The 16,469-nt window shown below is 42.8% G+C and overlaps 1 protein-coding gene across 2 annotated transcripts in view; it reads right to left on the bottom strand.

Moving 5' to 3' along the window:
• Window positions 1-16,469, bottom strand: part of ARHGAP6 (Rho GTPase activating protein 6) — a 344,815-nt gene that overhangs the window by 316,362 nt on the left and 11,984 nt on the right. Inside the window, exon 1 of one of the 2 annotated variants that reach the window (XM_074606615.1) lies at window positions 15,181-15,266. The exons of the other annotated variant lie outside the window; for it this stretch is intronic. The gene's annotated coding sequence lies outside the window, so the exon portion shown is untranslated. Of the gene's footprint in view, window positions 1-15,180; window positions 15,267-16,469 lie in introns of those variants that run through there. 2 annotated transcript variants of the gene reach the window in all.

The following is a 16,469-nucleotide window of genomic DNA, read 5'->3' as shown; positions in this document are numbered from 1 at the left end:
ATATGTATGAAAGGTAGAATGACCATTCCCAACACGTCCTACAATAAATCTCCCTGGAGACATGCAAAATCCACCTCCCTATCTCCTGCTGGATGGCGCCACCTTCCACATCAGGGTCTCTTCGGGGCCTGGGTTTAGGATGAAGCTACCCTAACCCTGTGCCTCCAGTCCTCTACTCCAGTTTTTTATTGTTTCTATTTCTCCCTCCCCGTGAATATTCGTGAACTAGCTTTTCTAACTGTTCATGTCATCCCAGAAGAAATTAAAGTGGAAACACATGTGATTTTTACTATTTTCCTTTCTGTCACAAGGATCGAAATAGCCACAGGGAAACTGCCCGCAGCGTTATCAGCATCACTTGTCTGCAGTTTGGCAAAGTTCACATGCTGGCAAGTCCTGGAATTGTCTCACGGCAGAATCTGGAAAACAGTTTTTAGCCCAGCACATCTGGGAGAAAGCTCCTCCTGAAATCAAAAGAACTGCAGACGTTTTTATCTAAACTTAAATTCTACCAGCACTGGTAATGCACACATCTTACTCCCTCAGCTATAAAATGTAGTCTCACTTTTTTCTGAAATGTTGACTTTGTGTAACTTCATTCAAAACTTCCCCAAATAACAAGATCTAAAAGCCATTAAAATAACTCATTAATTATATAACTATGTGAAAAGAATAGAGACTCCCTTTTTGCTCAGCAGCAATAAAGATACTCAGAGATAATATGAGGACGTCAGTGCCGCTGCGATCTATATAGGGTTCCAAATATGCCTGTAACCAAAACCTCTTTAAAGTACAGCCTGGGTTAAATAAACAAAGACCGATCACAACGGCTGCAAGCAGCAGTGCTCAGCTGAGTTCAGTCGCCGCATATCCAAAGGTCTTGCTGGATGAATATTCAAACAATGCATTCAAACTCACGACCTTGGACTCTGCTAAAGAAAATTCCAGGAGACCTCCGAGGTCTGATCCTCCACGACCTCCCTGGGAAGGGAATGTAGAGATTAATGGCCTGAAAGCATAACGCAACAATGTGGAAGAAAACATAAACCATACTCAACAAGTGTTGTGAAAAAGGTAAATAACTGCCAACAGCCATAGAGAAACTTTGTCAGATATCAAAACCACAGCAGGGGCAGGGGAGGAGGGGAAGGGAGGAATATAAAATTGTAGTATCGAATGGCAGCACATAATACACTAAAGAAAAACTTTGTCGAAAATGGATATAAAACTCCGTGCACATACTGTGAAATTGTGCTGCTGCAGCCAAACTGGGGACCAGACTAGCTGAAAAAATAAGCCAAGAGTTGACAGTACTCCCTACTCAAAGGGCTGTGCTGCTTAACACGTTGTTTAAGTACACTCATTATCTAGAAGAGTGAAATACTAAAAGGAGTACTCTCGTTAGTAGCCAAAAGCACAGATTGTGCTAAGATCTCACTTAAAACAAAGAAAAGCCTTCTTCATGCTTTTCGGCAGCAGTGCTTACCTTGGCCCTAAACGGTCCAAAAGCAACAAGGGAAATTTTTCCTTCATTTTCAGTTGTTGCATATGGAGACAACCGCGACCTCTTGCTAGGTGAGCACCAGAACGAGGAGTTCCTTGACTCGCACCCTCCTGAACACCCAGGCTGTGGTCTCAGGGGATAGCTAGACAAAAGCTGTATCCATGCTGGCTGCTTGACCAGCTCCAGCCTGGGGCTCACGCTCTGCCAGGCACAGTGCTAAGGCGCGAACCCAAAACAGAGCCCCCCCACTTCTCCCTGCAGTCCCGGTTTCAGAAATGCACAAAGGGCAGACCCGTGAGCCACAGCCACAGAAACAGCTCTTCTTACCTTCCAGCACCCAGATGCATTGCTCCTCCGCTTTATTTTTGGGACAGGGGAGAGAGCAATGCCCTCCCCAGCCCAATGCCGGATGTCTCAGAAGGACTTCAGGGACAGAGACACCTCTGAGCATATGGGACACCCACACTCACACAAGCGATCCCGGGGACGCAGCACAGCGTGATTTTTCATCCCACCCATCCCTGCCACTTCCTTGCTTACTTTAGGGCTGACTTGGCTATGAGCACAGAAGGGGTTCACTTGCTCCAAGATCAGATCGTAAGCCCAGGGTGCTCCTAGACAACTGCTGAAAGGGAAACTCGTGGTCATGACACACTCTGGAATAAAAGGGAGGGGACGAGGATAAGGAAAATACACAAAAGCTGTATGATTTTTTTTCGCATTCCATCTTTACAGTGGAAGGACGTTAGCAAAATAACACCCACACTTACTCTTTCCAAAAATATACTGTCAATACTTGAAGATGAGGAAGAGCAGCAATAATGAGGGCCAGGTATGGTTTGCATCCAAGGATTCTGAACAATAGAAGCATAAGTAACTGACAAGATGGATAACTATGGCTTTTACTTATTCTATTTCTAAATAGATCTGCCTAGGCAAGCAGACAAGGGATTATAACTCAGCTACGGACAGTGTACAACATCCTTAGCACCCAGAAAATTTCCCCAAAAGAATAAACAACAAGCTTTTAGAATGTGAAAATCTTATTTACTATAATCTTATGTTTTCCTATTGTATTAAAAGAATTGATATTAAATTCAAACAGTACACATCTGCTGATGAAGTTTACTAGGAAGTTAAACCACTGAACTGGAGAACAAACCACTTAAGGACCTGTAGGATGCACTGAAGTGATAAACCAGCAAAGTGGTTTGCTCAATCACAAACTATTTTGCTGATAATACAGGGCATTTTCTTCAACCCAATTCAAGAACTAGTTCATTTAAAGGCTAAGGAACCAAGTAGAAGAAAGTCCTTCCCCCCCACCCCCCCCAATCTATAGAAATTTGTCAGAAGAGGCTGATATACCTCTAAAATCTGAAAGCAACGGAAATCAGGAACAGTACATTCAGACACCTACGTAGTCCTACCTACAGATATTGCCCAGGTTTTCTACCAAGTTAATAATTCCCTTAGTTGTAGACACAAAGCATGGCTTGCTTTTTCAAATGTCCAGTGTACCTGATGTACGCTGAACACGCACTAGTGCATTTTGCAGTCCGGTTCCATGTAAAAGCAATTCCATTCACATGCTCCAAGGCTACTCCAGGATGTGAACCCAAGCTCAGGCAGCACGGATGATCAACAGAGCTGTTTCAACGCACACTCCTGATCCAAATTAAAATGGTAATCTTAATGCACGCACAGCGTTGTTTAACTGATTGTCTGATAATTCCCTCAGTTTCAACTGCACAACATGAGTTTAGACACTTTCCAGTGCTTCTCATATATGTAACGCAGTATTATTTAACCAATTTTATAACACGGATTTTCTGCCTCATGAACTGAATTCCAAGAAGACATCACCATGAGTAAAATACCACCACATGCTGCATACATCATTCACCATTTATAACGAGAGTATGTATGCAGTTTGTCAGTCTGAATAGCAAAAGAAGTTCCAAATTAAGGAAAAGATTATATTGCCATTGACACTCAACACATGAAACAGCTATCAATCAATACGAATCAATCTTGCAAGAAAAATAACTGTGAAATACAATCCAAAAAGTTTTACATCAAATCCCTCGCTTACTAATTAAGTACATGCTTAAAATCAGCGATTAAAATCACTTCAGCTAACCAGCCTGGACTGCAAACCCAAACATGATTTAAAGGACTACTAATGAAAATATAATTGAAGACCCAGACAAGAAGCAGACAAGGGATTATAACTGAGCTATAGACAGCATATGACATCCTTAGCACCTGGAAAATTCCCCCAAAAGATTAAATAACAAACTTTGAGAATGCCAAAAGCATCTGAGGACAAAACACAACTGAATACATTAGTTGTTTCTAGTTTACTGTAATTTACTCTTAATGAAATTATGGGTGCTAGTCACACCTTTGTCTGTATTTTCCAGATGAATTTTACAGGTCTGGTGACATCGGTGACATTCTTCTCTCTTCCTTGGTTAAAGGGAATTTTTCTTGCCTGAATACCCACAGAACATGTCTGCAGCTACACTTATTTTACCAATGTGATGAGGCAAAGTTTGGATATTTACCTACCCATGATGGACAAGAAAGCTTTTTGCCAAAGGTTTTTGCTGAGAGCTCCCAAATCATTTCAAATTAACTACATTTTCTCTGGGACTCTATTCCTTACTCCTGAAGGCTGTTTGCAACCCAGAGTTATATCATCCTAAAGAAATGAACCTCATTTTGAAGCGTCATGGGTGAAGGCATTTTCACAAAGAAAACAAGCCCCAATTCAACTGAGCTCTGAAAGCCAACTGGGGACCACGAGGATGGGGAATAGGAGAGGACATCGCACCTACCGCTATCATTAGCCAGGATAGCATGGAGCATTTTGAATCATCTTAATAGAGCAGACCTCAATACTCCAAAGTAGAGTGGAGACAACATATAGAAGACATTGAGCGGACACTGAAAAATTTTCAGATTAAAAGAGCCCTGGCCTTCTGAAGGCCCATGTTTACACAGATTGTGCTGCAGTGGGTGGAATTTTAATCATTTCATTCGCAGTTCACCACTAACAAAGCCAAACAAAACAACAACAAAAAAAGCAACTGCAACGACTCCACCTTTCCACACATGTACAGAAATATAACAAAGTAACTGTTATTTTTTGAGCATTCCCGGAATTCTGACCTGGATGGACTGGCTTAAAAAAAAAAAAAAGCATCCTTCTCTTTCAGCCTTAGCATTTTGGCAGTTGATAAGTGCAATATCGTATGAGAGGTCACCTAACAAGAACACAAATCTTGCAAATGTAAGCATTCAAAACTGGAAACTTTTGATGATAAAGCTGCTTGTATAACTTTGACTCTAAACTCAAGAGGGAAGTAGTCATTAATTATACAGTCACAGAGAATTTCTCTAGCATGATGCTCTGCACATTTTTTTCTATAACTCTAAACATATTAATGTTGTTGCTGGAACAAGCAATGGATACGCAATCACATGCAAAAATGAAAAGAACCTGTGAAAGTCACATAATAAAACCAGTTATATGGTGCTTTCGTCCTAATAAACAGAAGAACCCTAAGGATTTAAGAGATGTCCAATCTAAACCTTCAGTTCCGTGGAGTACTTCTTCAGCAACAGGTTCAGGAGCTCCTCTGCACCCTTGAGTCCAGCTGGTTCTTGTCCCTACCCAGGGGCAGGACCTGGGTTTGCTCCTCCCGCTCCCTTGCTGCTTCGCTTCTACGTGAAGGGAAGAGAGTTACGCACAAGGGAAGCAAGATTCAACCCATCCAGGTGGCTTCTTTATCTTAGCAGGTGGGGATTGGCTCCCCAGCACATCCCTGTCTGAAAGTGGCACTTACATCGAGACCTACCAGGCGCACGTCTCAGATGGCTGCTCAGTACTCGGTGAGCCAAAGCTCCTCTTCTTATGCTAGAATGGCACTGGATAGGAAGATCTGAAGCTAATTTACTAAACACAAGCTCGAAGAGGACTTTGGAGGAAAATATTATGCTCTAGAGCCTCCTCAGATGTGAGGCCAATAATGAATCTTTATTTTTGTCCAGTTTTCACACATAGCATTCGGCCTGCCAACGCCAAATGTGGGAAACATTTTGTCCTTCATTTCGAACGTACACAAATTATTCATGCACGAAACTATACAGCAATATACGCCCGTGCAAGAAATATATTTGCCATGTTACATGGGGGTAGTTCTTTTAAACCTTATCTTTTCAGCTGCATATTTGTTTCTGATGGCAGCATATACAGATGAATTTGTATTTATATGGAAACATCAAAACGCCTGATGTCTTTCAATTCAAGGGACGCTTAAAAACATGCATCCACATAAATCAGATTATAATAATTAATATAAATGTCCAGCACTTAGAGATGAAATCTTCTCATGAATTTGTGTTGCCCTACAGATCCTCAGTTCACTGATTCATTCTGGGTATGCATAAAATATGCACTCTTTATATTAATTTTATCTGTTTTCTATCCTGCTCCCAGGAGCAAAGGAGGGCCGAATAAAATATTGCTTGTATATAAAAAGAAAAAATAATTCATATCCTGTTGAATGCTACTTCTAACATGAATGACACGTCAACTGTCTGTTTCCAAGGAGTGGTAAGGCATTTAAGCAAAGAAATGCCATACGCTATACAGAAATGACTAAAAATATTTTGTCTCGAATACTGTCTTATAAATGTATTCATGTGTTAATTCAGCAGTTGCAAACAGCGTAACAGATGTGCCAATAATCATACACATTCGGCATTTCTTTCCCGTTCAGTATATTGGATTAAGTCATAGGAGCTTTCTAAATGAATGTTCCTTGCTCCTCTCGTAATATGAACGCGTCTTGCTGTGAAGATCTGTCTAAGCCACTAGGTACAGAGTCATCTAAAAAACAAAGAAGAACAGTGAAATGAAAGAAGTCTCAAAATTAAATAAGCCTGTGGAAGTAGGAAGTCTGGAAGGAGGCAGATCGCGTCTTACACAAAAGATTATCAAGAGACCCGTGCAGGGACATACCGGAGTCAGACCCGACATTGCCTATGGAAGTAAAACATAGCGGTGATTGATGGGACGGCTTAAACAAATATTCACACCAAACCGAAATTTCCAAAATGTTTTTTAAAGAAATACGGTAAATACGAAACGTGTCAAGTAAAAACAAATCGGGTCCTTATCTCACCGGCGCAGTTGACATTGTATTACAGCTTCCCAGCAGGTGTTCGTGTTAGATTAGGCATGGTAAGATCTAATAAATACAGTCCTCCCTACTACGGGAAGGCAAATTAACTGAAAAAACAAACCCCAATCACAGACAGAAATAAATACCGTCAAGCAGAGACCGCAACAGAGTCCTGACTGACAGCATTGCACTATAAGCTTTTTTGACTGAATATTAGTTTTCATTTTATTAAAATAAACACATGTATTAAACATGGACCATGTGTTGTGATTCCCTGACAAAAAATTATATTGCTTCAGTCCCAAAATAGGCACGAGGATACCCTCTATTATTTCAGTATAAAAGACCATATTTCCTTCGTGACCATTACATGACCAACCGTAATTTTAAATCTGACTTATTTGTGACCTTTTCCTGTTAGGAAGAGCGTGGTGTTTACACATCTGTTGAAACACCATACCATTTGCAAAGTAATATTTAATTGATTCCATAAGACGTTAAGACATGTTTTAAGTAAGACCACCACTGATAAAGAAACCATGACAATTAAAATCAGCATGCTGCTTGATAAAGCCTCATGTTCGTTGGCCATACCAATCTCTGTAGTTGTTAAGGTTTTTTTAAATAAATAGCAGAACTGGCCACAAAAGTCTCTGTTTTTCTGTCTAGAGATATTTCTCTTACAGACTAGCGCCTTGCATTTTTGCAAAACAATCAAAGCACAGCACTTTGAAGTCTAGCACATTGTAGCAAGATAAAGGCACCATAAATATTAATTAATTCTGGATGTGAGAGGTTCTCTCCCACTACGTCTGTGAGCAGTTTTGGAGCCCGGGATCAGAAATCAACCAGAAGCTGATATACATGCCTTTAAGGAGAGACAACTGTATTCCTTTAAAATTGAAAATCTTATTTTTTCAAGTAGTTTAAAGAGACTCATCAATTAAGATGAAATACATGTTTTAGTTAATTTTAAGATTCACCTTGACCAAAGTCATTTAAGATGAAGGAAAGATTTAAAAATCTTACATGTTAATTATTCACTGAAGAGTATCATTTTTCTTGTCGTATTTTGGGGGTTGCATGTGTTTAAGAGGAGAATGAAAAGTGTTTTTACACGCCTAAATGCTTAGAACATATTCCCATTTCCCTAATTTCATATCTACCATTTTTCTGGATGTCCAGAACTCCATCACTTCTGCTCTTTCAGTGAAACAAGATATTTTAGAAGCGAAGCTCAGCTACCTCCTCCCAATTTTAATGCCACATGAAGCGCACCTTTACGACTCATCCAGGGAAAAAGGCGGAGGAGCAGGGTCCCAGGTACCCTACTAAACACCTGCCTCCAATGAAGGGACTTTGGAGCCAGGTCCCGTAGGTAAGAGAGCACACACAGTGCATGCGGGCACTTCAGAGAGCCCGTGGGTCACAGGGCATCCCGTGGGGCAGGGGGACACGTACCCTAGGACAGCCAGGCATGCTCAGCTGTCTCGCCAGTGCCACCAGTACCGCAGACCAACCCTGTGGTCACTAGGCCTGGGACAGCAGAACTGCCCCATGAGCTGCAGCTGCCGCACAGGGAAGATTTATGTGTATTCGCCTCCAACACAACCAATTTAGAGCTGTCAGGGCAGGCTTCATTGCATCTGCCGCTTGGTCCTTTGCGCTGTCCTTTTATGAGATGTTTGTTCAGGTAAAGGTAAATCATTAGGTCCTTCTTGGTAATGGCTAACTACCAGGGCAAGGACTTCTGTGAAAGCCATATCAGTGCCCTAACAAGGCTGAAATATTGAACCCTGGCTTAAAAGTTGCCTGTCGCACTCTCAACTTCTCATACAAAGATCTAATCAAGGCACAGAAATACCCATATTCCAGGACAAGAGATACAAATTCATCTTCTCAAGTGACAAGGTCACCAATAATTAAAGTCATGTTCCTGAACTTGCATTTCCAAGTAAGGTATGTGGCCTCTGAAATGGAGAATGGATCTTCAGCTTCTGGTGTTTCTGTTGCACTTTTTTCTCTCTTTTTTTTCCCCAGTACTAAAATGGGAGCAGCTGCTGCAAAATCAATTTTTACTCAAGGCAGTTTGTCTCCCATCAATGCAAGTTCTCACAGAAGTAATCCCTTGTTTGGGGAGGATGATACAGTTCTGGAGGGCATCAGGAACTGTACCAGGCAACCTTGGCTATAATATCTAGCAAACTCTCTTGTGAGATGTTATTAACCACTATACAAGGCAGAGGCTTGACAGTCTATCTCCAAAAAAGTACTGAACAGAAAACACGAAGACATCCATCCAAATAATAGTGTCCTGCTTCAGGGTGCCTCTCCTTGTCAGGGGGCTGAGATGCTGCAGAAGATACAAGCTGTGCCCTGGTTTGTGCCCCGCAGGCTGCTGCGCTCCAGTACTGGGTACGGGCAGGAACATGAAGCACCTCCAGAGTACTGCCTGTGGTTGAAGGTTGGTTTGCCCTTCTCATAGAGAAATAATGAAGAAGTTATTTAGAGAAGAGGCTTACAGTTACTGCTGCTGACGGAGTAACAGATCAGAAGTAGTTCAGTGGTCATAACAGGTAAGAAACTCAGATGCGCATGGTTAGCAACACTGGAGGAGGCTCAACACAACTGTTATGTATAAACAACCAGCAGCCGCTTTTTCCTACCTCATCTGCACCTTTATTAAAGCACAGACTCGAAAACTCAGTGTTTTCAGGCAGTATTACAGAGCTAAGTTTCAAGGCAAACATATGTAAACACCTGTTAGGTAAGTGTTAATAATTCACAGCACGATGCCAGCTTTCCATTAAGACATTTAATGTGCAAAGAAAACACAGCAAAAGGTCATTGGGATAAACTAAGTAACTTTAAAACAAAAGGAATTACTTGCCTATCAGTATTGTTCATCAAGTCTTTCTTTGTGCTGCTTTTATTAAAAAAAAAAAATGTATTTCTGCCTGGAGTTTAAATATGTGTAGTTAAAACCACATACATAACCTCCTCCCTTTCTGAGGATGATGCCCCTGCCTTTGCCAACTTAAAAGGGCAGCATCCCCCTCTTGCCCAGCCACCAGGATTCAGTAACCCACCGCAGGGGCTGGTACCTTCATAGCGACCACAGCTGTCCAGTAACTGGTTCATAAGGTGTACCATCCCCACGTGTTCAGCAGACCGACGGGGTAACAACGGCACTGCTCATGGGGATCAAGAAAGAAGACTGTAAGGCCCATCTTGGGAAGGGGAGTAATACTGCGAGGGGCTGCCAGGCAGCCAGCCAGCTTCCAGTTGGGACAGGAGACAGATGGGGTGGTGAGGTGTCACTACAGGGGCAACAGCTGAACTTGGTTTTACGCTTCATCTCTGGGTAATCTCACTCATAAAGGGTGACAAACTCATTTTACAGTACAAGTACGATCCAATATGCCAGTAAGGTATAGCATGTGCTAATGAAACAAACTTGGATATTGTACAGATAAAAGTGACTTGATACTGAAATTAATTTACTTTTCACTTACTATTACTACAGTTTCCCAGTACCTGGCACCCTCCCCTCAAGACATTATTAGGTTTTATTAGATTTCTTAGCTTAGTCACTGCAGGTCCATGGCTGCACTATTTTGGGACCTGAGCAGAGCCCTATGCTGCACCACGTCACTTCCCAGCTTAGACCCGAGATCTTTACACCATGCTTCCCTGTGCGTCTAAACATACTCTCCAAGACACAGCAAAAATCTGATGCCTCTGGTGGAAAAGGAGGCAGGAAGACTACAATGGTCAGTGTATGCAGTATTCCTCCCATCACCTACCTCTGGCCAGGAGCTAAAAGAAGTTATATTTACACACCAATGATCAATATACAAGTCTTTTCAATACAAAACCCAGCTAGAAATCCTATGCAGACTTCTGTCTTTTCAATGGCTGTGGCATTTCCTTGCCTTTCCAACACCACACTGCTCTACTTATATTCCTCCAGAATGCTCTGCAAAGACTGCTTGGCTTTGATGATGTCCCCTTTTTCTATGTAGCCTTCCACTGCATCTCAGCCTGTTATTACATCAAACACTAAACATACTCACCCCAACTCCATCCTCTCCATCATCCTCAGCCACTGCCTACGCTCATTCCACTATGTCAGGCGTCTGTTACCCCGTTTTGTGCACTGGGAACTTCACTCCCTCTCTGCTCATTCTTGAAGAAATTACCCCTAAATATCTGTATTACTAACCTATTATTCCCATGGCTCAAGACTCTCCAAAACTTAGCAAGGATAAACATTTGTTTGCTGAGGCCACTAAATATCACAAAACAGTCTCTGCATCATTCCTGGTGCAACTGTATCTATCTGCTGTCTCCTCTGTAAAATTTCTGGGAGGAAAAAAAAAAGCAGGTCTCTTGTACAGTGATGTCCTAACCCACACTAGAGTAATGTAAAAATGACCCCTGCAACACAAGGCCACCAGCGATGCAGGGATGCCCACATGAATCCTCTGGATTCTGTGTGGATTTTCATGCTGTCAGAGGCACGTTTCTGTCCCTCGACCCCCTACAGTCAGGGAAAAAACAACAGATACTCTTATCACTCAGCTTTACTGTCTCATCCCTAATTTGGGCATAATCCCAGTTTAAACCAGTTATCTAACAGCTAAATATATTTTCTGTAGGCTGTGTAGTTTCCAAAAATAACTAATGCTACATCCTCGTCCCCCCCATCAGGGAAACACCCATCAGCACTTGCCAAATCCCACCGCACCCCACTGCCCTACTCAGGAGGACCATGTGGCACAGAGACCTGGCCTTCTCAGCAGATGCTTTCCATTCTCCTGTGTGGATTAGCCATCAAATCCACAGGCTCATCTGCAGCTCTGATTTTTTGAGCCTTGTCCTTTCCCTGTGCTTCAATGAGCCACCCCCAGGCAGCTCCTAAGGACCAAGCGATAGCCTGCCCACTGCTTCTGTCCCACTCTTCATCAGGAAGTCAAAAGATACTCTAGGAAGCATCTAAACTATGCACATTGTAAATAAAACATATTATTACAGAACGGATGTAGCCCCAATCCATAGCGCGAGGAGAGGAAGAAGGCAAGGGCAAAAGCCTTCTTAGTCTCTGCAGTAAAATCTGCAGCTGATCCTTTTCCAAGCTGGGTATATTAATTTCTCCCTCAATGGTCTTGAGCACTGCCTCAATTCTTTTGGTTCAAATATTTCCTAAAAAGCTGGGAAGAACAAAAGCAAAACCAGAAACAGAGTATTTCCAGAGTTATCCTAATACAAAGCATGGGAAAAAAATAATAAAATTCTTCATTTCTTCCAAATTCAGTATGTTAGATCCTTTTCTACACATTGATGTTGTGCCAGTTGAGCATAAATCACCAGTTCCTCACTCTGAAGCAAAGGCAGAAGCCCTCCAGTTCTCTCCGCAGGCAAGTGACCTCAAACTATTTGATCTCACAACCACTCACATGCCTCCTTGCTCTGGAAGCTCCTCAGTAAAATTTGGTAGGGACACCTAGTGCCATGTGAATCTAACACAGCAGTCTCTGATGTGGTGGCATACTCACCACACCGAGCATTCAAACATACGTCTGAGGAGCCTCAGCTCTACCCACTAGGAGCTTCACCCACCCTGCTTTGCAGTGTCTCATCTCCAGGAAACCACATCTCATAGCTGGGAGATGTTTCCTGACAGAACAAAGACAATAAAACCTTAACTTACCACTGAGAGACGTACATTACTAAGAAATGGTACATTTTGCATTATTTTTCTTTTCCTGGCCATTGTACATTGAAATTTTGTATAACAAACACACAGGTTTTTTGTAACTTGGATTCCAGATGTATTTAGATTGTTGTGAAATGATTAAACTAACATTTTTCCATGTGGTAATCCTTCATGGAGGAGAAAGATGAAGGAACAAAGAAAATCTTCCATGCAAAAAATATCATACATTTCTTGCAAGTTTAGAAAGAAAAAAACAATATATGTATTCTACATGGGGTTTTTTACAGGCAAAACATCTTGTCACAAAGATTAAATAATTCCCCTGCAATTCATAACATCAACCATCCCGAAGCACCCCTGGTTCCCTTTTTTCTTACTGTGCTCCTAAACTCTTCCCCTTCCTCCCATCAATTTCTTGCAGTCGGGCTTTCCTGGGGAACTACCCCTCACAGAAGAGGTGGTAACGCAGAGATGCAATTCACAACTTCCCTCCCATTCCAGGCTTCATTAAGGTTTGCAAAGCAAATTAGAGCACTTCATCACTGCACAAAACAATCTTTGCTAATAAGACAAGCCCCAGCAACTCAACCACTTATCCCAAAATATACACGGTACTTTGAGCGCATCAGTACAACGGCTATCCCGGTTCCATCCCCGTCTGTACTCAGTGGTCACCAGATCTCTAGGCACGCCAGCCCTTCCTCCCCAAATCTTTCCAGCAGGGCTTCTCAGTCTCTCTGCTTGCAAGGGACTGGGTTATAAAATTGCCAAAATAACCAAAACCAGAACCTTTGGACTTGACAGGAGGTCCCATTACACTCCCTGCACTCTGCTTGTTCTGTGCCCTCGACGTCCCAGCAGCTGCTTCTGCTGCACCACCATCCCCTGGCCCTCAAGCCTGGGAGGAGACCCCTTCCCTTCCTCCCTCTGGCCCTTCATCGCTGGCTCCAAGGAACATGCCGAGCAAACTCCAATTTGCTTTTCAGCGTTCAGCCTCCCCTAGCCTTGGATTTTCTTTCAAGAGGGGTCAGCAAGCAAGCAAGCCCCTCTGTAGCTCCCCCTGCTATCTGTCTTCTACAGGAATCTTCCACACTCTCCTTGGGAACATCCCAACTAATTGTTCCCTTCCTGCTTTGCTTTGATTTGCCCCAGATGTTGCCAACCATATTTCTCCTTTGCCCTTGGCTTCCACTCCATCTGTCTGAGTTAGATCCAGCACAAGAAGAGCTCCTGCTTTCCTACAGATGCTTTGGTCCTATTTTAATTAAAGGGGCCGGTCACCCTCTAGCACAGCAATATGGTTATTAAATGCCTTTATCGCAACCGAAGGAATGTATTTCAAAAAACTGTAAGGAAGCCAGAAATAAATAATTCACTGCAGGAATTTCACTCTTTTCAACTGTAATTCAAATGACATCTTAAGCCTGCTATCTTCAGCTCCAAAAAAGGTATATGGCTAAATCTCATGCTGAATGCTAAGTCCAAGGAGCTGGACTTGGTCCAGAAGAAAGGCCTCCATGAGCTCAAAGCACTTAGGAAAGGTGTCCCGCCACCTGAGACCATAAGAGACTGCATAGCCACCACAACTGTAGTACGGCCGTGCTACATCACTGTTCCCATGTCTCCATTTCCAGGGTGCAACAGCTCTTCAACTTGCCAAGCAATGAGACCACACTCTGTTCCCTCCACCAGTCACCTGGATTCAGAAGACACAATGTAAAAGCTGGTGTTTGTGGAGCGTGGGCAATACAGATCGTGCAGTATCAGCCCCTTCATCTCTACCCACTCCTCCTCCAGTGGCACCTCACTGGCTCTGCCGCGGCTGCAGTCTTCGGCAGCCTTGGGGATACAGGAAGGATTTCCTCCATAGAAAGCAAGACAATATCCAGCTTCCAGCCAGTTCGTCAGAGAGATTCCCAAACAACCAAGCCCTCAAACACAGTATCTAAACATCAGGGAGCTTTGTTTTCAAAAGACTCCCAGAGAGGAAGCTCTGTTTGAAAAATACAGCTCTGCAGCATAACTCCCCGAGTCCCCTCCAAGCCAGCTATCACAGGGACAGAAGGAGTTGCCAAAGAACAGCAGAACTTCTTTTTTCAATTCTGGCACTTATGCCAGATCCCACACTCTATGGCAATCACAATTTCTGTTTACCATTGAAGTGTATAAAGCTGGATGCTACTGGATTAAAGAAATAAAGTGCATACATTTTGGATTTCATAATGCACTGATACAGTCTCAAGACATGTTTCTGAAAAACAAGCAGATACGCTGTCACCAGCTGAAAATAACAAATGATAGTAGAAGGCAAATATAATATAGCAAGTTGTGCTAAAGCGCATAGTAATCTCCATAAAACAAACACAAACAAAACATGAACAATATTTACAGAGACAACTTGAAAGCACTACTGAAACAAGAAACAGCCCAAGAAGACATATGGACAAGACATAAGACCTCTTTACTCCTAAAAAATGGCAATCAGTTGTGTGGAAGACCTCGACGCTACAGACAACTTCCTCTGGGAAGGACGAAGAAAGGAAGTAGGCTCTAATTACTATAACAAAAAGTAAGGATATAAAAGATCTAGAATAAGATTTCAAAAACTATCTAAACGGTCTAGGAGCTCAAGGTTCATCTTCAAAAGTGAGTCCAAGGCTTCAGAAAATCTCATCGCTAGAGATGATGGTGAGAACTATTGAGGGAGTGCAACACACCACGGCAGCCAGTAAGGACCACGCGCCACTGGGTCCAACACCCACCTTTCATCTTACCAAATCGCACCAGAGGTGGGAGCTTCTCTGAGGGCCAGGCAGCGCAGCAGGCACAGTCCCAAGTGCGGAGCAGCCACAGGACGGCACCTCGGGTGCAGTGCTACTGGGAGGAAACCAGGACGTCACACCACGAGTGAGATGGAGCAGGGATGCCCAAGCAGGAGTCCAAGCTCTCCTCTTCCCAACGGCAGTGGCACTTCAGTGGCAATCCTGTTTTCCAGCCCTAATTACTTAGCTACCCATTTCTTATGCTGTTTCGGTCTTCTTCCCCTTCCTTATCTCCTTTTACTTGAACCACGCAGCTGTAATCCACAGTCACCTTCTTTCTCTTTTTATTTTCTTGTCCATTCAAGGAAAAAAGTACTTATTGAGATTGCCAAAGGTTATGACACCAAGCCATCAAGGCTTCATTTTACTGTGGGCAAGATTCTTCTGGCAGACCAATTTCATACAGTATGTTGGAGGCTGCACCTACTTGACAAAACTAAATGCAGACTTGCCAAAATCCCTTCTCAAGAGCGAGGAGAAGAGACACGGGAGATCAGATGTTGACCAACATACTCCAGAAGCTCAAAAAAGCCCACCACCGCATTGTAAACAGCAGCAAATTGTGCCCTGTGCTACTTTTAAATAGCAGGGTGGAAGCATTTAGTTCAGCAAGCCAATTTGGTACTAGCTTCTTCCGGGCCGTGTGGCCCCATCTGCCTATTCCAGTTTAGTTTAGATTTGACTGATCCCAGTTACATAACTGTACCCTTAAGCTCATAAGTTGTAAGGTCAGTATCAGGTTAAACTGTCGCTGTGTAAGACAATATAAGGCAAAGCCTGAACTGTGCTACTGCCACACCTATTCTTCTGTGTATCTGATGCAATTCCCAGCTCAAAGCTTCGCAGGACATCTCCTCTCCTTCTCGCATACCTCTTCAGGTTTTTTTTCCTTCATCTACCGTTTCTCTCCCAGATTATTTTTTACTTTTAGAATACGCTCAGGAAGACGACAAAAATGAAAGTGAGAAAAGCTAAATTGACAGGAATGCTTCAGTACCATCGTTTGACTACAGGCATTGAATGGAAGCACATCATATGGCCTGTCATGAGCACAATGAACTACCATGAAACGGGGCAGGAAAAGATAATGGTGTTTTGCCAAATGTTCAATATTTTTAAACCTAAAGTGAAATAAACCCACAAAAGCAGATGGAGCTTAACTTCAGAGCAGGTCTGTTCCAATAGCACACCATCCTGAAGGCAGATACTGTGTGAGCCCTGGGCTCCCT

The sequence above is a fragment of the Larus michahellis genome, chromosome 1 (assembly GCF_964199755.1).
Source record: "Larus michahellis chromosome 1, bLarMic1.1, whole genome shotgun sequence".
In the NCBI taxonomy this organism is placed as follows: Eukaryota; Metazoa; Chordata; class Aves; order Charadriiformes; family Laridae; genus Larus; species Larus michahellis.
This window is presented reverse-complemented; position numbering and strand designations above follow the sequence as displayed.